General features: G+C 40.7%; 1 long non-coding RNA gene across 1 annotated transcript in view; it reads right to left on the bottom strand.

The window, feature by feature from the left end:
- LOC138959325 (uncharacterized) overlaps positions 1-22,206 on the bottom strand; it is a 282,799-nt gene extending 260,593 nt beyond the window's left edge. The window contains exon 1 of the long non-coding RNA XR_011453688.1: positions 21,496-22,206. This is a non-coding gene — a long non-coding RNA (uncharacterized lncRNA). The remainder of the gene's footprint in view (positions 1-21,495) is intronic.
- Positions 22,207-22,574: the final 368 nt, after the last annotated feature.

The raw sequence follows: 22,574 nt of genomic DNA, 5'->3' as shown, positions 1-22,574 counted from the left end.
TTGAAAAAATCACAGACAAATAAATAATGGAATTCATCACCTATGTCTTGTGATACACATTTGGTGCAAGTTCTTTCTGACCTCGGGATGTTAAGGTAACGTTCTTTCTGTACAGGCAAATTGTTGTTTAATGTTCTGAACTTCATCATTGCAACACATTGCTGATATGGCAGGTGTGTGACATAGTCTTCACATGCAAAAATATCTTTAAACATTCGATAATTCCAAAACATATTTTTTGTTCCAATTTCTGTAAACCATTTATGGATATACTGGTCATACAAGCTTCTTTTTACTTTCTGTTTAAACCATGCGCTTGAATATTGAACATTTTCTTGAGAAGTCCAAAGGCCAGGGAGACCAATTTCATTTAAGGTTTTTTCAATAAAACATAAATAATCAGATTCAATCATCTTGTTGATATACAATTTATAAGTAAAGCAGTACACAATACTAGAAAATTTGTTTTTATGAATAGGACTAATCAGTTTATACCAATAGCAAAGCATTCTACATTTCATATTAACATCTAGTGGATATCTTCCAAGTTCACCAAATATCATAGCATTTGGAGTTGATTTTTTTAGTTTGAAAACAATTTTATAAAAACGTAATTGAAGTTTAGTAGCAAGTTCGCAGGAACCAAAACCCCAAACCTCACATCCATATAGTAAGATTGGAGCAATCATTTTATCGAACAGGTCAACTTGTATGTCCACAGGCAGTGACAATTGTCTACACGTACGCAAAAGAACAAACATTGCCCTTGAGGCACGATCATATAGATTCTTCTGTGCGACTGAAAATTTATTATTATAATTAATTTTAAGGCCCAAGTACATTACATCAAACACTACTTCGATTGAATTGTCATTATACGTAAACAATGGTTTATTTCTAATTTTACCTCTGGAAAAAACTATAACTTTCGTTTTGTTTACATTAATATTTAGACGCCATTTTAAACAGTATTCGTGCATTTTGTTTAGACATTCTTGCAGGGTTTTTTCAGACTCTGAGCAGATCACAGTATCATCCGCATACAGTAATAAAAACATTTGAAACAAAGCATTTACATCAGTATCTTCCATTCCAACCACAATAGCCTCCCTTGACATAGTTTGTAAACCATTACTGTTTTCCAACAAAAAAGGCTTTAGATCATTTAGAAATAGAGCAAAAAACAGCGGTGACAAGTTTTCCCCTTGTCTAACTCCACACAAACTGGGAAAATATCCAGAGCACTCACTATTAACTTTAACGCAAGACTTGGCATTTTCGTACATATTTCTTACAGTTTTTAAAAACTTCCCATTAACATCAGAACTAACTAATTTCTCCCATAAAAATGCACGGTGAACTTTATCAAACGCTTTTTCATAGTCTACAAATGCACAAAACAGTCGCTTCTTTTTGTTGAGAAAAAAATTTAATATACAATGCAAAGTAAAAACATGGTCTAGTGTTGAAAAACCTGTGCGGAAACCTGTTTGTTCTTGACCTAATTTATTATTACTCTCCAAAAAGTTTGATAACCTAGCATTTAAAATTGCACTGAAAAGTTTTCCGAAACAACTGAGTATAGTAATTCCTCTATAATTTGTGGGGTCAGCTTGGGAGCCTTTATTTTTGTACAATGGAATAATTTCGCCTACAGCCCATTGTGTTGGAACCTTTCCTGACTGCAAAACAACATTAAACAACAATACATAAATATCAATCATTCTATCATGCGACGCTTTTAAATACTCATTAATTATTTTATCTTGACCGCATGCCTTATTGTTTTTCAGCTTGTCTATACATTTGATAACTTCCTCCTTTGTAAAAGGCGCATTAAGAAATTCATTACTTGCTTCATTTAAAGGTTCATTACTATCATCCATTTCATTTTCATCACACTCTTGTAGTTTATTGAAATGTTCGAAAAACTCCGAACAAGTTGGATAGTTAGTTTTGGAATTATTTTTTTTATTTTTATTTTTATTTAGAAGATTCCAGTATGCTTTCGGGTCATTACTTCTTAACTTTCTCAAAGTTTTAACGAACTCATTATGATACAACTTGCATTCCTTTTTTATTGTCTTTTTGTATTCATTAAAAGCACTCTTTTTTTCATGTTCATTGAACGCATTTTTAAAGCGTCTTGCTTTATTTTTCGCATGTAAAAATATTTTTCTTTTCTCTTTGCATATTGCACTAAACCATGGTTGTTGGAGTTTGAATTTCTTTGAACGTGGCTTTTTCGTAACTTTTTGTTCTTTAATTACACCGATTTTCTCAGCAGAACAATTTAGAATATCACAAATCTTATTAGTAACACTATCAACGTCATCTGTTGTCGTACTCTCACTTGTAGCTAGCATATCTTGTAATTTAGTTTCAACAGTATAAATATCATCCTCATTCAGATTAACTACAAAAGCTAACTTGGTCCCATTGTTATTATCCCATTTTGGTTTTGTGTACTTGTTACCCTTTTCTCTACTTTTAGACAGCAAATCTTCATTTTTGGGGTTTTTCACATCGTCTGCTAGGCAATCATTAGCGCGTACTTCATTCTGTTTTAATAAATGCAAAACAACAGGACAGTGTACGTCAGAATAAATTTCACAAAATTCCATCACAGAAAAATATTTAACTTTCGAGAACAGATCTTTTGACAAGATGCAATAATCAACAACGCTCTTATCCTTACATGTGCATTTACCAACCCCTGTATCATCGCCAACTCTACCATTAGCAATAACTAAGCCAGTCATTTTACAAAAATCAATCAATTTAAAACCAAGGTTATTAGTATTATTATCCTGTGATGCCCGCTCACCTATTAGAGTACCAACCTCATCAGAGTCAAACAAGTCATTATCAACAAAACCTTCTGAATGCTGATCATCTTCATACAACATTTCACTCAGATGACCAGTGCGGGAATTTAAGTCTCCTAAGAGACAGACATAATCATTATCTACCCCAAACTGCATGTACACCTCTTCTAATTCAGCATAAACATCTTTATTATGGTAAGGTGATCCTTCTGGGGGAATATATAAAGCACAGAAAAGGGTGTCACGGCCAAGTATTTTCTTATCTAACTTAAAAAATAGCGCATTCTCACACATTTCTACATCCAAAAATCTATACCATATTTTCATCTCTTCTTTTACCTTATGTGACAGCTTTTTTTCTTCAAAAATAGTTATATTATTAGCAAACACTTCCCGTATTAAAACTAATACACCACCTGATTTTCTGCGAAATTTTCCTCTATTCTTATAAAATGCTATGTATCCTGGAATGTTAATCTCATCAACATCATCAAGTTTGCTCTCGCTAAAACAAATAATGTCATATTTAGCAATAAATTTGACAAATTCAGGAAATTTTAGCTTTGAAGTGATTCCACAGACATTAAGCGCTAAGCATGAGAGTATATCAGGGTTATCCTCAATACTATATTCAGTACTAAAGGAATCTCCAATCTCACTATTACCATTATGTACATCTATTTCAACAGTAGATTTGTTACATACATTCTCAACATCTAACGAGTCAAAGTGAACATCAACATCTGACATTACAACAACATTATCCATTTCATGCGCATTGCCAACATCCAGAGAGTCATGCAAAATATAAACATCAGAGGCATTTGTATACACATCAACAACATCAACATCATCAGTATCACCACAGACCTTCACCACTCTCTCTTCGCCTCCCTCTTTACCGCCATCATCACCCCAGTCACCGTTAAATGCTAAGTCATGCACATGATTTCCAATTTGGGGTATTCCTGCAGCACCATCATTCACACGACCGTTATCTGTAAAGTCATGCACATTGTTTACATCTTGGTACATACAAACAGCCTCATCACTTTCACAACCCTTATCTTCAAACTCATGCACATTGTTTTCTTCTTGGTGCGAACACACAACATCATTCTCACAATCATTCTCTAAATCATGCACATTATTTTCATTTTGGGGAATAAACACAGCATCATCATTCTCCCAGCCCTTATCTTCAATAGCATGCACGCTGTTTTCATGTTGGGTCATAGCCACAGCAACATAATTCTCGCAACCCTTACTGTCAGAATCATGCACACAATTTTTATATTGGGTCATACACACATCAGTATCGTTCTCACAAACCTTGGCATCAAAATAGTGAACATTGTTTGCATTCTGGGACATACACATAGCTACCTCGGTCTCCAAACTCTTATCTTCAAAAACATGTACATTGTTTTCATCTTTGGGCAAACACACAGCAACATCAGTCTCACGTCCCTTTTCATCATAAGCATGCGCATTGTTATCATCTTGGGACATACACACAGCCATCTCGGACTCCCAATCCGTATCAACATCATGCACTTTGTTTTCGTCTTGGGACAAACACTCTGCATCAACATCATTCTCACACTCTTCCTCCACTTGACCTACTTTCACTTCAGACTCACTCTTCATGTGTGCATTAATACTTGGCTTTGCATTCTCATCTTCCAAAACACACATTGTGTCCGTCATTTCATCCTGTTTTAGCACTATCTTATCTGTCAATTGTAAACACGGCTTACTATCGCTGTTTTTACCACAGTTTATGATTCTTTCATGCTCTTCTGGCATGATGTTTTGTTTATCGTTCCCATCATAGGGTATAACACCAATAAAGTCAACACACAACAGTCCGGTTTTACTTACTTGGTTACTTTGCGACACAACATCCTTGGAGCGCTTGTTACCAGCAGAGTCCTTGTTCTCGCTAGCACTGTCACTGTCTCTGACACCAACGCTTGCTAGCCAGCTGGTTACAGCACTGTATTTGTTGACATATGTGCGTGGGTGGGGAGAACGCGTGTCCCCAACCTCGCATGACACCCGTATGGGGTAACCGCCCTTCTGTGATGGTTTAGTGACCGAAAATCCCGTGCTATCTTCGCCTTTTCCCGGGTCTGTTTCGGTGCATAGGGGTTGTACTCTGGCAGAGATACAGGCGCTCGAAACTGCCTGCTTGCTGGAGGGGCCGTAACCTCTAACTTTCGGTTTGCCGATGATACCTCCAGGGGGTTCCTATTCTGCTAGTAGGCTGGCAAGGCCGAGGTCCTCGAAGTCGACCGAATCCACTCCCAGTTTGAAAAGATCGTCGGGATTGTCGATGACGATGACCTTCCTGGGGCTGTCTCTGTCGGAGAGGCCTGGTGGTCGCCGCTTGGTGCAGTGGATTCTGCCGTCGATTGACCACGCGTGTTCGACTTCTGGCACCTTCTTCTTGATGTAGTGTAGCATTCTTGCCCTCAGGGTCGTAAGATCATCGAACATGAAGATCCCTTCGTGTTCTTTCTTGTCCTTCAAGGTTTTCTTCTTTTGGAGCACCTCCTTTCTCTTCCTTCTCGAGATGAATCGAACGAGGACTGGGCGGCCTTTCCTTTTGCGGTCCCCTGAGCGGTGGACTGTTGATAGGTCGTCGGCAGACACATCGGCACCAGTAGCTTTGAAGATGTCGAGAACCTTCTTCTCGATGTCTTCGCCCTCCTCCTCCTTCACACCTACAATCTTCAAAGTTTCACGGCGGCTGTACTGTTCCAGCTTGTCATTCTCATACTTCATGAGTAGAACATTCTTCTGCAAGTGCTGGATGACCGCTGAATCATGGCTCACACCTGCAGGTTTGGGCATTTTCTGGATGACTTTCTTCATGACCTCCCCTACTGCGAAGGCTACTGAAGTGACTATAGCAGGGACGAGTTGCTACGTATTCTGTGAGTGTGTGCTCACCAACTGAGACCTCGGGCCAATGACCCATACTTGCCAATGAGCAAGTTTTACCTTGGGAGGTCTCCTTTGATGTCTGAGAGGAAAATCTTCCTGTCCCAGCTTACAGACACTGACCTTCTTACCCGGGGTCAATCACCGAGTTTTACCTATGAGACCGCGCGTGTATGTGTGTGTCTGTGTCTGTGTCTGTGTGCGTGTGTGTGTGTGTGTTTGTGTTATGCCTGCCCGTGTGTGCGCTGGTATATGCACGTACATCATGCTTATCCATATGCACATCAAATGGGAACAAAAATAGGATAACGGACACAACTTTCAAGACTGAACTGCCCAACAGTGAAAAAAAAGTATACCTCCCAAACTCCCAATAAAGATCCCTCCTTTTTACGACCGATTTTTCTGGACATTTTCAAGGTTGTTAATGGGAGGTTTTACTGTATATATATATATACATGTATATATATATATATATATATATATATATATTTATGGAGGCGGGCGAAAGAAGGAGGTTAACGGCTGCATGTGGTAGGCTGGACGCGTGTTAAAGTCTTCATTATAAAGTGACCCTCCACGACGGAATGAGTCGCATGTCACCTTTGCATGATTTTCATATTTTTACATTTTCCTAAAGATTTTGTTATGCTCTATCCAGTGGTGAAAACCATTTTAGAAAAGAGCGAAAACTGTTTGAGTTATAATCCTGTGACTAAGGTGACCCTCACACTGTTACCAGACACTCCCCGGACTTACATTGAGCCTAGCGCAGAACCGCGCGAGGTGACAATCATGCGACTCATTTCGTGGTGGAGGGTCACAAATTTTTTATTATTATAAGCCTATGTACCATCTCTTTTTTGTTGTAAGCTCTATCATCACCACAGATATGTCTAGACTTTTACATATGATTATGATTAGAACCACCTTCCACTTGGACACATACCAAAAATCAATGGTTTGGCTTCCCCTGAAAACGGAGTGTGGCTGCCTGAACGGCGGGGAAAATGGTCTACACGTAAAAACTCAAGTAGGAGATCCAGTCCATGAACACAGAAGAAGAAGCATGGTTTGGCTGCTCTCTATGCGCAGTGTTATTTGTGTTATACATTTATATCGTTAACAATGTATATGTTAATCTACAGAATCAATGTCGAAAAATCCCACTTAGCGTAGAGAGCGGTCAGGCTGTCGAATTTTGGTATGTGTCCAAATGGGAGGATTATTTATTCACACGTAAAATGCCAGGAGAGATTTTGTGGTGGTAGACTTGATTGACCGCTTGCACGAGAAGGAATGCGTCTTTACAGTTTCATTTTCTTTTTACCAAGAGTCTGTTTGTCCTCTCGGTAGAGATATTTTTCAGCAAAACAACACGAACGTTTCGTTATTTTGGTATGGCTGGTTGGTGTATTCACCCAGTTTATGCGTATGCTACTATTACATTTTATGGAATGGTATGCCTTTCGTATCTTTTGTTTTTGTTGCAATCTTTTCTTCTCTTTGGTAGTACATTTTCGTTTTCTTTTGCCAGGCTTTTATCCTTTTTACAAATTTATAATGCACCCCCCTCCCCTCCCTCGAGTCTTGCTATGAAGTTGTGTAGGTGCCAATAAGGGGCCAAGACATGTCTGTGTATTTGTTTGTTTGTTTGTTTGTTTGTTTGTTTGCTTAACGCCCAGCCGACTACGAAGGGCCATATCAGGGCGGTGCTGCTTTGACATATAACGTGCGCCACACACAAGACAGAAGTCGCAGCACAGGCTTCATATATCTCACCCAGTCACATTATTCTGACACCGGACCAACCAGTCCTAGCACTAACCCCATAATGCCAGACGCCAGGCGGAGCAGCCACTAGATTGTAAAATTTTAAAGTCTCAGGTATGACCCGGCCAGGGTTCGTCTGTGTATTTGTGTTTTCGCTAGTTGGGTCCGTAACTCGGACGATGTTCTGTAGATTCGGTCGATGGAATTTTCCTCGTATTCAATTGTGTCTTCAAATAATGACAGACCTCCATGCATGATTCAAAGTTTAATTACCAAGACGAAGTAGAGTCCATGCTGTCGCTCAGAGAAAAATGTCAGTTTACTCAACGATTAAATAATTTAAGTATTTCGTGTTACGACCGAAGAGTTAATTGAAGAAGAAAATCTCTCCGATGTAGTGTTCTGCTAGGTTGCTCAAATGTTAACTGCTGTTCAGTGTGCACGTCATTCCAATCTAAACTTGTTGTGTATTTCTTTGTGCGTTCTTTTTTTGTACTGGATGGTCTTAAACTAAAACAAGTAATAAATACACGTTCATGAATTTCATGCCTGCTCTTGAGGTAAAAGTTGCAGTGGCCTTTCAGACTGTATGAAAACACCGTTATGCCGAACGGGTTACTACAGTATAATACAGTATGCCTGTTGTTAGTTGTTACGCCGAACGGGTTACTACAGTATAATACAGTATGCCTGTTGTTAGTTGTTATGCCGAACGGGTTACTACAGTATAATACAGTATGCCTGTTGTTAGTTGTTATGCCGAACGGGTTACTACAGTATAATACAGTATGCCTGTTGTTAGTTGTTATGCCGAACGGGTTACTACAGTATAATACAGTATGTCTGTTGTTAGTTGTTATGCCGAACGGGTTACTACAGTATATTACAGTATGCCTGTTGTTAGTTGTTATGCCGAACGGGTTACTACAGTATAATACAGTATGCCTGTTGTTAGTTGTTATGCCGAACGGGTTACTACAGTATAATACAGTATGCCTGTTGTTAGTTGTTATGCCGAACGGGTTACTACAGTATAATACAGTATGCCTGTTGTTAGTTGTTATGCCGAACGGGTTACTACAGTATAATACAGTATGCCTGTTGTTAGTTGTTATGCCGAACGGGTTACTACAGTATAATACAGTATGCCTGTTGTTAGTTGTTTGATTTGTTGCCCCACAGTCTCTGTTACATCTTCGTTCTGTTTTCGATTTTTACGCTTTTATGTGAGTTCTGTTTTATTGTCAGACTTTTTGTGTGTAACTATGTGTCTATTACTTATCTTACGTGTTTGTTTGTTTTCATCTTTTTAAAAACAATTTTTCTAGATTATCTTATATAACTTGAAGTGGTCGTTGTCTATGAATTGTTTTTAATGCTTGTATGTTATTTCTTACGAGAAAACTTTTTATATGTAAAATGTTAAATTTTAATGTCTAATGTAAAGCGCCATGAGACTGCCATTTGGCGGTGAACAGCGCTATAAAAGAATGTTTTATTATTATTATTATTATTAAACAGTGTTTTAAAAAACCACAAAGGCTTGTCTGACTATCCCACATGAAACCCTGTGATCCATCTTCGTTTGTAATTTGGACAAAACCTTAAAGAGAGTGTAGATACATATTGTAACGAAAGCGGATTGCTCTCTTTGATTGTTGTGATGTGTGAAATAAATGTTAGTGATGATGATGAATAAAAGAAGACACACACTTCAGGTTTCAAGACTCAGATTTAATTATCTGATTATCTCATGGCAATACATTCGTATCTCAGGGCAACATTCATTCACACATAAAGCAGTAAGAATGACATACAATATCTCTGGTAATGAATCAGCCAGGAAAACGTCAGTTGACCCAGAGACTATACTCTATAGTCTCTGGTTGACCGCCCACATCGTTAGACTGCTAAAACTTCATCTTATGCTCGGAATTTCCTCCTTTAAGCTGCTCCGAATTATCTTCTGTCCATTAAACTGCTCCGGATTTTCTTCTGCCCATTAAACTGCTCCGAATTTCCCTCTGTCCGTTAAACTGCTCCGAATTTCCCTCTGTCCGTTAAACTGCTCCGAACCCAGAAGAAGACGTAGTCAAAGACCATAAGCATAAAACATAGCACAGCCGCATAGCCCAGTATAGCCGCATCTCATAACATAGTAGAGCATAGTCCAGTCACAGGCGGAGGTCCAGTCCAGCATAGCCCCGATTTCTCCTTTCCCTTCTCTATCTATCCCCTTCCTTGTTTGTTTAACTGTTACCTCTAGCTACCACTAACGTTTCGATCGTATATAACGATCTCCCCTGTTTGTCTACGTTACCCGAATACCTGTCCTAACAACATACACAACATACCTTTCTTCTCTTTGCTCATCTGGTTTGTCTCGTACCTTTAGCAACGAACCGACACTCTCGATCGTCTTAGAGTCAAGGCGATCGAAAGTGTTTGTTTACGTTTCTCTAGGTAACCTCTAACAACGTACAAACAATTTATCTTACAGGGGCAAGAAAAAAAAAAGAAAAAAATTGGAAAGCTGATTCTTTGACCATTTATAAGTTCAAATGACACCAGATGGCACCATTTTGCTTCTTTGAGCCAAAATTTTTTCCGGGGGGGCATGCCCTAGCAAATTCGGGCGCTTCGCGCCCATCACATTCACTTTCGATTCAAAGTGCACCCCCCCCCCCCCCCTTACAAAGCAACTGATCCGCCCCTGTCTTACCTAACTAAATCTCAATTTCCTTTCACTCAATCATTATCTTATCAATAATGAATCAATTCTAAAATGCATACAGTAATAATTACATGCACATTGTATAAAACAACAATCATTCATCGTTCTTTCCCGATGAGATCTCGTGTAACACGTCATCTAAAATGGCGTCGTCGAAGAGAATCAGGAATTTTACGCCGCTTGGAACCTTTTTAGGTTATTTATAGGAGAAGATTATGTTCTATTGTGTTCGTATCGATCGCGTTCTCATGATACAAACGCGATTCCGAATAAAAACTATATGAACTGGTCAACGAAAGTATCCTGCTACGAACTGTGCAGTGGTTTTCTGGTAAGTACATTTTAACACAGTTAATATCATGACATTTGTCCACAAGTCTTCCAGTCATTGTCGACCTTGAAATTAGAGTTCCTTCACGTGCGTCGACGAAGAACACTTTTAGATCTGTATCGCATGTTTCTCATTACGAAAGTTAGATCTGCAAATGTTCAGGTTAAAGTCTCATCTGTTACAATATGAAGAACATAAATAGTTTGCTGCAATTATCCTATTTTTGAGGATGAAAGTCGCTTGTTTATTTCATTGCTTGCTATTCTCTCAGGCGCCAGGGGATTGGTTCTGCATAACTATCAATTACTGTTGTTGCTCATGCTGTATTCATTTAGAGCTATTACGCCCCTTTGTTTCTCAGATCTTATAATTGCGCTCTACCTTATTTGATCAAGGTTCTCATTTATAAGATTGTGTGGGGCTGGTAGTAGTGCAGGAGTCCGCTAAAAGCATAGAAGTAGAACGGATGGGGGTGACAGGATTTGACAAGCTGAATAATATGCGCCCACACATCTTTCCCTTCCTCGGATACTCCAGACATCGCTGCAGCGAATGTGATGCAGACACGAACATGGTCGAATGTATGCACTTTGTTGACTTCAACTATTTTTTGAATGTAATTAATCGCTGAAGGGGCACGGTTGGCCTAGTGGTAAGGCGGTTCGCTCCGTGAGCGGGAGGTCGTGGGTTCGAACCCCGGCCGGGTCATACCTAAGACTTTAAAATTGGCAATCTAGTGGCTGCTCCGCCTGGCGTCTGGCATTATGAGGTTAGTGCGAGGACTGGTTGGTCCGGTGTCAGAATAATGTGACTGGGTGAGACATGAAGCCTGTGCTGCGACTTCTGTCTTGTGTGTGGCGCACGTTAAATGTCAAAGCAGCACCGCCCCCTTCGTGGTCGGCTGGGCGTTAACCAAAAAAAATCAAATAAAAAAAAAATCGCTAAAGGAGCATCAAAGGATCCAGAATATTGATGTCCAAGGTTATTTGACGGAAGGCAATACAGACTGGCGTCTGGAACTTGTGGAAGTGCTTAAAAAAGTGCTGTACTATATTTTCTTTCAGAAACAAGATATTTTGTTTAGGAAATTTGATTTTCTGGAAGAAACTAGATTTTCTGGAAGAAATAGAAAACCGCCATGTGACAAACTGCCATATCAAAGAGAAAGCTATTGTTTCTTTTTTACTGTGTAAAAGGAGATGTATATCAGTTGCATTGTCGGAATCTGTGCCTTTTGAAAATGACATTATTTTGGTCAACAATTGAGCCAGGTTACTCGAGTTCTAAAGGAAAACAGCTAAAAATTAAATGTCACAGAAGGGGCCAGCCAGTGTCAGAACTTTGGAAGAAAGATAAGTTTCCTTGTTTTTAAGTCAAATGAGGGGGTTGGAGTGGGTGGGGTGTATATCACGATTTCAAAACGGCTTCCATGCAAGTTTTAGTAAACATTCTATATGCGGATTTTCTCTTATTAGCAACCGCTAGTTTTTCACTCCTGTGTCGTCTGCATCAGCTGAGGGAACATCTTCAAATTAAGCGAAGCACTGGCAAAAACAAACAAAGAAACAAAGAACAAACCCACCCACACAAATCAACAAAGCAGCCTTATAATAAAATAGCACCAGTATTTCTTTTTTTCTGAAGAATTATTATAAAAAAGCCGAAATGATTGTGACATTCAACACATGTGGCTTCGTAACCAAAACTGCACGTACATCACAGTCAGCCTTTTAAAGATTTACAGTGGTGAGGAAGGCATTTTGAATTAGTTTGTTTGCGAATTTAACCTTCAGAACTCCAAAGGACATTTGCTGTGCTGTAATTCATACACACCTGCAACGATAAACTGGAGAATAGACCGTGGCCACGCTATTTAATTACGTCAATTGAAATTGGGGAATGATTTTGTGAAGCAAGCGTTTAAGTCCCGATTCTGTTCACAGACTTATTTGTTTTGCAGTGCTGGAAATCACCCAGAACTCTAGCAGACGAAACCCTTGCTTGTTTAGGCCCTCAAATCTATGATCTTGCAAATTCGTGCAATATTCACCGCTCTCAGGGGTGTCTACAAAAGCAAAGACAGTCTGTACAGATGATCCAAACACAGCCATTCAAATTTTATAATTGAACAAGCAAACACTAATTTTAATATATTCCCAGCGTGTGTTGACATAATCATAAGCCGCTAACCGAACTATATACTTTATGGGGCAGTTAAAGACCGTTTTGGGGACACGGTTATCCTTTTAAGCCGAGATGAGGAATCAGAACCAACAGACATAAACATTCTGATCCTTTCAGCAGCAACATATTTCTTAAACTTCAGTTTGCATTGCACGCTTAAGTTGTAATATCTTTACAAGCTTTTCAACTGTTATCATTATGTTTCACTGACCAATTGCTTACACTGGCGAAACTGAATTTTTGATAGATCGCCTTTGGTCGTGTAATTAAGATAGTGTACTTGTGAAAGTGTTACTTGTTGCTTTAAGACTAGACGCGTGTTACTACTCCACTTACAAGACATACTTGTGTATGATTATTTTGTGGTTTCTTCCAATCGGCTTCCCTGCCTGGGTTGAAGTTCTGCTTGCTCTCAAATATTCGATTAACCATAAATACCTATGAACTCAAAAAGATAAATGTTTATGTGTTATTCGGGTGTCTGTGGAAACCCATGCATAGCTTTTATGTGCATTTATCGGGCCTTAGTGAAGTTTTAATGTGCTCTTAGATGGAACAGATGTGAAACGGAAAAATAATATTTGCGTTCTACGCACGTTACAGGCACAGCGTCGGAGCAGTGATGTAAACAATTTTATTTCGGTACCTCATGACGTCCGCATTTCCCTCCTGTGACAACCGGGTGCAGAGAGTAAACAGTTTTTTTTACCTGTTAGTTTTCATCTGAAAGACGTGTTGCTCTATTGGTCAACTTCGTATGGTAAATCCAAAAACATTCTTAAAAAAAAAACAACCTCATTGTTTGTCTGTGCACTGTAAAGACCGTTGGGTCGATATATTTGTGAATGTATTGTTTTGTCAATAACAAACGTTCCAACAACCTACTACCTTTCTTGTTTTTTTAATTCGGATAAAAAACAAGAAAACACAACAAATTGTAAAGCAACAGCAGCAACAGCAACAACAACAACAACAACAACAACCACAACAACAACAACAACCACAACAACAACAACAACCACAACCACAACCACAACCACAACAACAACAACTGTAGAAGCCTTACGGTCTCTATATTTTCCGACCCAGGTACTTTCACTTTATCAGAACTGGCTGAGTATTTCCAATATCTGCAGTAGTCTAACGCTGTTAACATTTTGCAACCCAGGTACTTTTACCAAAGACTGTACAATCTGTGCTTTTGCTTTATCAACACTAACTACATTTGGCCTGTGAGCTGAGTATTCCCGTTGTGTGCTGTAGCCCTTTTGGTTTTAGGCCCGGCGCTCACCTATGTAACTTCAGCAGGACAGACGACGCACTGCAGATTATTCCAGCCCGCTACACGTTGTGTGAAAGGAAAACAGGCCAAGTACTCGTCATAATCCCTATCGCAGCATCAATAATATGCAGTGCGTCGTCTGTGCCGCTGAAACTGCGCAGGTATATTCTGCCCTTAAGGATCAGACGCACTAAGACGTACGTGTAGGTCTCTCTCTTTCTCTCTCTACGCCAGGCAAAAAGAAATCATTTTCATAAACTGGTTGAAGACGAAAAGGATGTTGCCACGCTTTGGCAAGCCATAAATGAAGTGTTAGGTAAATCCCAGAGAAGAAATAGCAGATTAAATAGCGCCATTTCTCCTGACGAATTTAATGAGCACTTTCTGTGTTTGGCTGATCGATTGAAACAATGTAAAAATGTAAATGAAGAAGTCGAGGGTGGGTACTCCCTGTTGTTTAGATTAAAAGAATTTTGCATTTATAAATTTATTGAAATCACAAGATTCATTCTCTATCTTAACTATTGCCGTACATGAAGTTGGAAAATTTATAGAAAACCTTCAGAATAATAAATCCATGGGGCCTGACAAAATCCCCCCGTCGTTGCTTAAATTAGCCCTTCCGTACATAGTGGAATCCCTAACGTATGTGTATAATCTTTGCATTGAACAAAATATTTTTCCTGATGCATTTAAAACGGCAAAGGTCGTTCCACTTCCTAAAAATAAAGATGTGTCTGACCCTAATAACTTCAGGCCAATTTCATTGCTTCCTATTTTATCAAAGCCTTTAGGGAAGCACATCCAGAAGAATCTTCTGAACTACATGGAAAGGTGCAAATTATTTCACAACTTTCAATCTGATTAAGGAAGCTGACGGCACAGGGACCCAACACGTAGCAAATTGACAAAAAGGGGGGGGGGGGGGGGGGGGTCGGGGATCCGTGGAATTAATTAGACAGTAATGAAACGCGTGCCCGTTACTTCAGAGTCTACTCAGGAAGTTGCTAATGCCCTCTGGCATGCTGCGTACAGTTTTCTTCGTCTGTGATGAGATTGCAGCCTTCCAGGTTCTCTTGTCGAGCAGGTAGTCGCTAACTCGACCGCTAGTTTATTTGTTGGCCTGTTTGAGGAGTCATGCAATTGAGCATTCAGGAGAGTCATACAGCAGTGTTGGCCCAACCAGACGGCCGCATATAAATTATAATTTCTCGGATGTGTATTAAGCTGGAATTTTGAAACTTCACACACTTAATAAGGTTTGCTGACCTCCAAACACAATAGACATCTAGTGGATCATTTGAAATCCGACGAAACAGTGTTCAGAGCTTTCGAAACCCCCACCGAAGTGCATACGCATTAGGCCAATGTTACATTGGCTTTGGTGTTGGCTCGTTAATTCGGGTTTGGTTTTGTGATCAGGATGAAACTAAGGTGTAGGCAGAGTCAACAACGGCAGCTGCTTTCCGTTGGAGTCTAATATTGGGCAAATGTGGAGTCTAATATTGGGCAAGTGTGAAGTCTAATATTGGGCAAGTGGCGACTCAAGATGTCACTTGAATGTCACCCTGTGTACGTAACTTGTACCAGCAAAATGTAGATCCCCCCCCCCTTTCCCCCAAAAAACAATCAAAGACAGAAAGGACAAGCCGGGGTCAGGCTATCTCCAATTAGGTGGCGGGGCGACCATCCCCAACCCGGCGGGTCCCCAGGTGGCGGATAGGGGGTGTCCCTTAGATATAAGGGATTGCAGCGATATAAGTCGGGCTTGCCCGGACGAATAAGCTGTCCTGGACCAACTGGCGGTGTTCCTATCAGAGCGGGGTGGTTAACAGGTGGCACTGTTGACTAGTAAATGCCCTATGTGCTCATACGGGTTCATCACGCGGGTAAGAGGCGCGTTAAAACCCCTGCTACCTGTGCTCCCAGGTAAGGTCCCTGACCAGGAGCTAAGGGTGGGGTAACCCCGACAGAAACCTCTAGTGCTGAAGTCGGCGGTACTGAGCGAGACAGCGCACTTTAACGGATCACAGTACCACGCACACCATCGCCATGAATACACGCAGAAAGGACAAGAAAATTGGATGCTTAAAATCAACATGGCGAAAGCAATGTTTTCATAAATGAAGCGGTATTGTACGGGCACATGTTGAATTTGGGTTACATGTGTTGCAGAGTATTTGAAAATCCGTAGGCATAAAAACATGCAAAGAAGAGTGATAGGTCCCTATTGTGAATATAGTCAAGTGGATAAATTGATTACTTATGTATCACACTAGTTTTGCTGTTACAGCAGTCCCTCTCATGAACGGACACCCTTGGGCCAGTGCAAACCTGTCCGTACATTGCAGGTGGCCGGTCACGGGAGAGCCCCCCCCCCCCCCTCCATCACACTCAGGCACACTGACGGACTGAGTGAGTCTTTGCTACTGGTGAACGAGCTTTGTTTGTTTGTTTGCTTAACGCCCAGCCGACCACGAAGGGCCATATCAGGGCGGTGCTGCTTTGACATTTAACGTGCGCCACACACAAGACAGAAGTCGCAGCACAGGCTTCATGTCTCACCTAGTCACATTATTCTGACACCGGACCAACCAGTCCTAGCACTAACCCCATAATGCCAAACGCCAGGCGGAGCAGCCACTAAATTGCCAATTTTAAAGTCTTAGGTATGACCCGGCCGGGGATCGAACCCACGACCTCCCGATCACGGGGCGGACGCCTTACCACTAGGCCAACCGTGCCGGTTGGTGAACGAGCTCTACTTGTCCTAAAACAATATGGTCAAAATACTACAACTTATAACTGAAAGGAAAAAAAACTGTCCTGTAAAAATGACGTTAAATCAACAGTGTCAGAAAAAGAGAGATAAAAGAAATCCTTAAATTCCGGAGGATACAGGCACCCCATGAAAGCAGCCACGAACATACTCACAGAGGCACACATGCTTGTGCAGATACTTTGCAAAAATATGAATTGAAAACCTGCATATGTGGTAATTTCTTTTTTTGTGTGTGGCTTTATTGAATACTTCAGGCAGTGACTTTTCCCTGTCCAGTTTTCTCTTTCGTCTCTCATACCCCTCGCTTACCCACCCCCCACCCCCTTACCCTCCACTCCCGTTACCCAGCCCCGACAGCACAAATGTCTAATCTGCAAGGCAGAGTACACATTTTCTAAAAGGAAGACTACTCCTCTTCAATTATATCCAGAGATCTTCCAGCTGTCTCCACCATAAGCCAAGTGGTCGAGTCTTATACCCCCTTTCCACACAACCATTCTAGGGCCCGTTCCCGTACCGACCAAGGAACGGTGCGGGCACGGGAGGGATCGGTCCCGCAGTGGGGCACTGCGGTTATGAAATTAAAGGCCCCTCCTGTTTTTGGAACCGCAGGAGCTTTCTAGTTTGCTGTTAGGTCGATTTTTGGTTCCTCTTTCCTGTCATGCTCTCTTTTTCTTCATGAATTCTTTTCTTTTTTCTGCCTTCTTGCTCACTCACCTGTATTTTTTCCAAAAATCTCTTCTCTTGCCGCTTGTCTCGCGATTCATGTATAGTTTAATCTGTTAGTGTTCTGATGTAAGTCCAGCAGTAGATAGGTTAAGCCTATTTTAACATACTGGAAACTGGTAATCTTCCAGTAGGTATTAATTTAGTTTTACTAAAGCCTGCTGGGACACAAGTAATGGGTTAGTGCATTTGTAAACAGGAATCGCTTGACAAGTGGCCCCCTTCATCCCCCCCTTCCTCGTCCTGATATGGCTCTGCGTAGTCGGCTGGACGTTAAGCAACAAATAAACAAACAAACAAACGGGAGGGATCGGGAGAGAACCGCAATGAACGTAACTGATCGTTAACGGAACTGCTTTGAACGGCCGTAAGGTCGGTAGGGACGGCTGAGTTTGGGCTGCATGTTCAAATTTTTAGCCATTCCCCTCCCGATCAGAATGAACGGTAATGGAACCTCAACCCATCGGTAACGGAACGCTTGGATCGTTAAAGGAACTTAAAACAACGGTAACGCTACGGTAGCGCTCTCACACACTGAGTTGTCATACCCGCATTCCACACATCCGTTCTAGGTCCCGTTCCCTTACCGACCAAGGACGGCTGCCACTATGGTCAGACGCTGCTGAAAGATGCCAAAAAACGGCCGTTTGCGCAGCGTTCCATTGTTGTGGCAGCAGTCCTTGGTTGGTACGGGAACGGGACCTAGAACGGCTGTGTGGAATGGGGGTATAATAATAATAATAATAATAAAACATTCTTTTATAGCGCTGTTCACCGCCAAATGGCAGTCTCATGGCGCTTTATAACTTTTGACACCGACAAACTGAAGAATGAACAGATCTATGAGGTAACCGTCTCAATGGTCCAGGCTCAGGAAACAAAGAGTATATATGGCCTGGGGCGATTGTAGCTTTCCTTCTTCGTGTCCGATAGACAAGGACAATAAATAGTAGAGCATAGTGCAATTTCATGTTGGCATCTTCTCCACTCGGAAAGCTATAACCCAAAGACTGAAGACCAAAGTGCTTACCCCACTTCTGACCCGAATCACCCCCCTCCTGCTGGGTACACGTGCACTCAAGTTAACACAAGTTATAACCTCTGCTTTGACCTGTGTGCCAGGAGTCGGATGAGAGAGAGAGAGAGAGAGAGAGAGAGAGAGAGAGAGAGAGAGAGAGAGAGAGAGAGAGAGACACACACAGACAGAGAGTGACAGAGACAGAGAGAGAGACAGAGAGTTATTAATATGTGTAGATTGAAGTTCCTCTCAAGCATTTTTAAATTGCTAAGGGATTTTTGTTTCATGACTTTTTACTTAAAAGAGTTCTCTGAGTGACTTGTGATCCCTTACTTACAATTGCGTTTCAAGTTTAAAGAACAGAAGTCATGAATTTTGCAAATTGACTGCTAATAGAGATGTTAACTTACCACACCGCAGCAGAAATAGCTATTTTAACAACAATAACTACAACGAAAAAAAATATGAAGGGCGATCACTAATAAACCGCCAAGACAAAACATATCCTTAATAATTCAATGTTGTTGTCCAAATTATGAATCTTCCCTCTTTCGCTGCCTTTACTTCGAAAATGTATATTCAAACGCTTGTGTACAACGGTCCACTGTGAAGGTAACTTTACTGTGACTGTCTACCTCCCCCCCCCCCCCCCGCCCCATCGTGCGGCTCTCTGTCACAAACTCCTCACGGCTGCAGCCTACTTCAAGCGTACGCCATCTTGTCTCCTCGTATCTGTCCTTCCTTCTCTCTTTTGTTTTTAACTCCACGGTGGGAAAGTCAGTCAGTCAGGGGAGGTCATCGTCCCCTTCAGCCGTTGTCAATTTACAATCCTTCAGTCTCCTCCACGGGTCAGACACAATCTCGCAGGCTACAGGCTTCGTTCCGCTCCTGGATAATTCAGGAGTCTCAGGTCTTTCTTGCAAGTTACCTCAATGAAGTCCGCAGATGGGAAATCCGAGTTTCGTCCAGCGAAACAAAACCTCGATTTCAAATCTACTGCTTCAGACAAAATGTCAGCAATGGCTTCCACCATCAAGCTCCTGCAGCTGCCGTCTCGAGAGACGGTTTTCAATTAGCGCATGGTTTTCTCTGCAGTCCTGGGTTTGATTTATTGCTTGTTGGATCGGCCACCAATACAAAAATTATTCACTTTGAAAGAAGCTAACACTAGCTGTTTTTCTGCCTCCCCTTTTGCAAGTATACAAATGTTATAAAAGCGAACATTATGCAGCCTCCCCCCCCCCATCCGCCCCCTTTCCTTGTTAGTCATATCATATCGCGAACTTGATTAAGTATTTCGTTGTGAAAAATTCAAAACCAACTGGCTGAATAAAGAGAGAGAGAGAGAGAGAGAGAGAGAGAGAGAGAGAGAGAGAGAGAGAGAGAGAGAGAGAGAGAGAGAGAGAGAGAGAGAGAGAGAGAGAGAGAGAGAGAGAGAGAGCGAGAGAGAGAGAGAGAGAGAGAGAGAGAGAGAGAGAGAGAGAGAGAGAGAGAGAGAGAGAGAGAGAGAGAGAGAGAGAGTTACCCACACAATCAACAACAATGCTGGCTAGATACTCGTTTTCTTGGGTCAACACGCAGGGCAGTGTCACTACTCACATAATATATTCTCTGTGCACGTTGTCTCTACCATGTCTCGTTATTATTGAAAAGGCTCTCGGAGTCACACGCTGTTTTCCCGCCGCGGATTGCAAGTTTCTCCAGAGACATTCTTAAGCCTTCCGCTTTAATATTGCATGATGTGGACTTCTAATTTCACAGAAGCTGCATGCTCCTAATACCCTTCGTTTCTGCAGCATTGGGTGGGCAGATTAGAAAAGGGACAACAAGAAGAGAGCTTGTATTGCACGCTGTTTCCTATCCTTAGCGGATAGTGACTTTATTCAGTTATTCTGCAGAAAAACAGAAATGCTGGAGAAAAACTGTTTGTTTCTGCAGCATTTCTGCATAATGTCATCTTTCGCGAGAGCAACGTTTTTTTTCTGCAGTAAAACAGTTTTACTGCAGTAAAATTGAAATCAAGAATGCTGCAGTAAAACGGTGATGTTGTTTTACTGGAGAAAAACTGTTTACACGTTTTCTTAAGCATTCTGGCATTATTCAGAACGGATGTTACATGTCCGTCTGTCTGTTATGTCCTAATGTTGTATATATATAGATATGTCTTGTATACTTGCCATTTACATATTCATTACAAATGTTGATGGATGAATGATGATACATTGTAGACGGATGCATGTTATTGATTAAAAGCCCCACAATGATGTGCTTGTCAAAAAAAAAAAAAGAAAAAAAAGGGGGAAAAAAAAGGAAAGAAAAAAAAGAAAAAAAAAAAAAAGGAAAAAAAAAAAGGAAATGCTGGAGAAAAACTGTCTTTTCTGCAGCATTTCTGCATAATGTCATCTTTCGCCGAAGCAACGGGTTTTTCTGGAGCAAAACATTTTACTGCAGTAAAATTGATATCAAGAATGCTGCAGTAAAACGGTGCTGTTGTTTTACTGCAGAAAACCTGTTTACACTTTTTCTGCTGACACACATGTTCCTGTGCATAGTTTATGGATAACGTGTAGTTGGGAAGTTAAGAGTAGAAATAATTAGTATTTAGTGTAGGAGGAGGGTTGGGGTGGGTAGGGAGGGGGTGGGTATGGTTTACTTTGAGCAGGTCGGTTTCAGTTTTAATAAACAATTCTAGAGAATTGTGTATCTTATATTTGAGTCTTTCGTGTTTTAGACATTGATGCATTTAATAGTTTTAACGAGTTGCCTTTTGTTTTATCATTCTGGTGTTTATCTAGATGTGCTGTGTATCTTATAAGAAGTTCTTAAAAGTTCGAAGTTATTTTAGCATATAGGTTTTTTTATGGTCTTAACAGTTAAACATGTATTACGTTATCATTAAGATTCATGCTTTGTTAGCACTAAGCAGTTGTTTTAATCAGTCTGGTTTTCTCTTGTTTTCATCTTATGAACATTCTAAATGTTAGACTAACTTATTGTCTTGTACAGAATAACAACTGTGTGAATGGTGCTATACTGAATGAAAGAGTGCGACATGAAGTTCTTGTACATCATTGTAAAGAGTGTGAATGACGTTTTAGTTTAGATGTCAAGCGCTTAGAGCAAGCCTTTTTAACGAAAGTTTTTGATTTAGCGCTATATAAATGTTCTTCTTCTTATTATTATTATTTTGTACTGGCTCATTATAATGTTGGAGCACGCGAGCCCCCCTCTGTCGAGAGATGGACTCATCCAGAATTGCCAATAGTTACAAACTATTATACTATCCCATGGGGCGACGAATACAAACGCTACTTTATAAGGTCGTTCGTTTTTCTCCAGAAAAACGGTCACAGACTATTCTGAAGAAAAAGTTAATCGCAATAATGCTGCAGAAAACCAAGTAAACATTATGCTTCAGAAAAACTGTTTTACTGCAGTAAGAAACGTTGCTTCGGCGAAAGATGACATTATGCAGAAATGCTGCAGAAAAGACAGTTTTTCTCCAGCATTTCGGTTTTTCTCCAGAATAACTGAATAATGTCATAATCCGCCAAGAGCCAGTACAAAATGCTGCAGAAAAAAAAATGTAAACAGGTTTTCTGCAATAAAACAACAGCACCGTTTTACTGCAGCATTCTTGATTTCAATTTTTACTGCAGTAAAATGTTTTGCTGCAGAAAAAAACGCCGCTTCGGCAAAAGATGACATTATGCAGAAATGCTGCAGAAAAGAACGGGTTTTCTCCAGCATTTGTCTTTTCTGCAGAATAACTGAATAATGTCATAATCCGCTAAGGATAGTTTCCCCGTCCTGTTGTCTTTCTCGCTGTTTGTCTTATTTCCCATTGTTCCCGTTTCTATCTCTCCTTGCCACGAAGGAAACACAAATGACTCTTTCCAAACTTTTCCGTTCTGTTTAGTACCGCTGTTCGGTCTTTTTTCCCATTGTTTTCGTCTCTGTATCGAGC

This window comes from Littorina saxatilis, linkage group LG2 (genome assembly GCF_037325665.1).
Source record: "Littorina saxatilis isolate snail1 linkage group LG2, US_GU_Lsax_2.0, whole genome shotgun sequence".
Taxonomy (NCBI): Eukaryota; Metazoa; Mollusca; class Gastropoda; order Littorinimorpha; family Littorinidae; genus Littorina; species Littorina saxatilis.
Note: the sequence above shows the minus strand (reverse complement) of the source record. Positions and strands in the feature narration are given on the sequence as shown.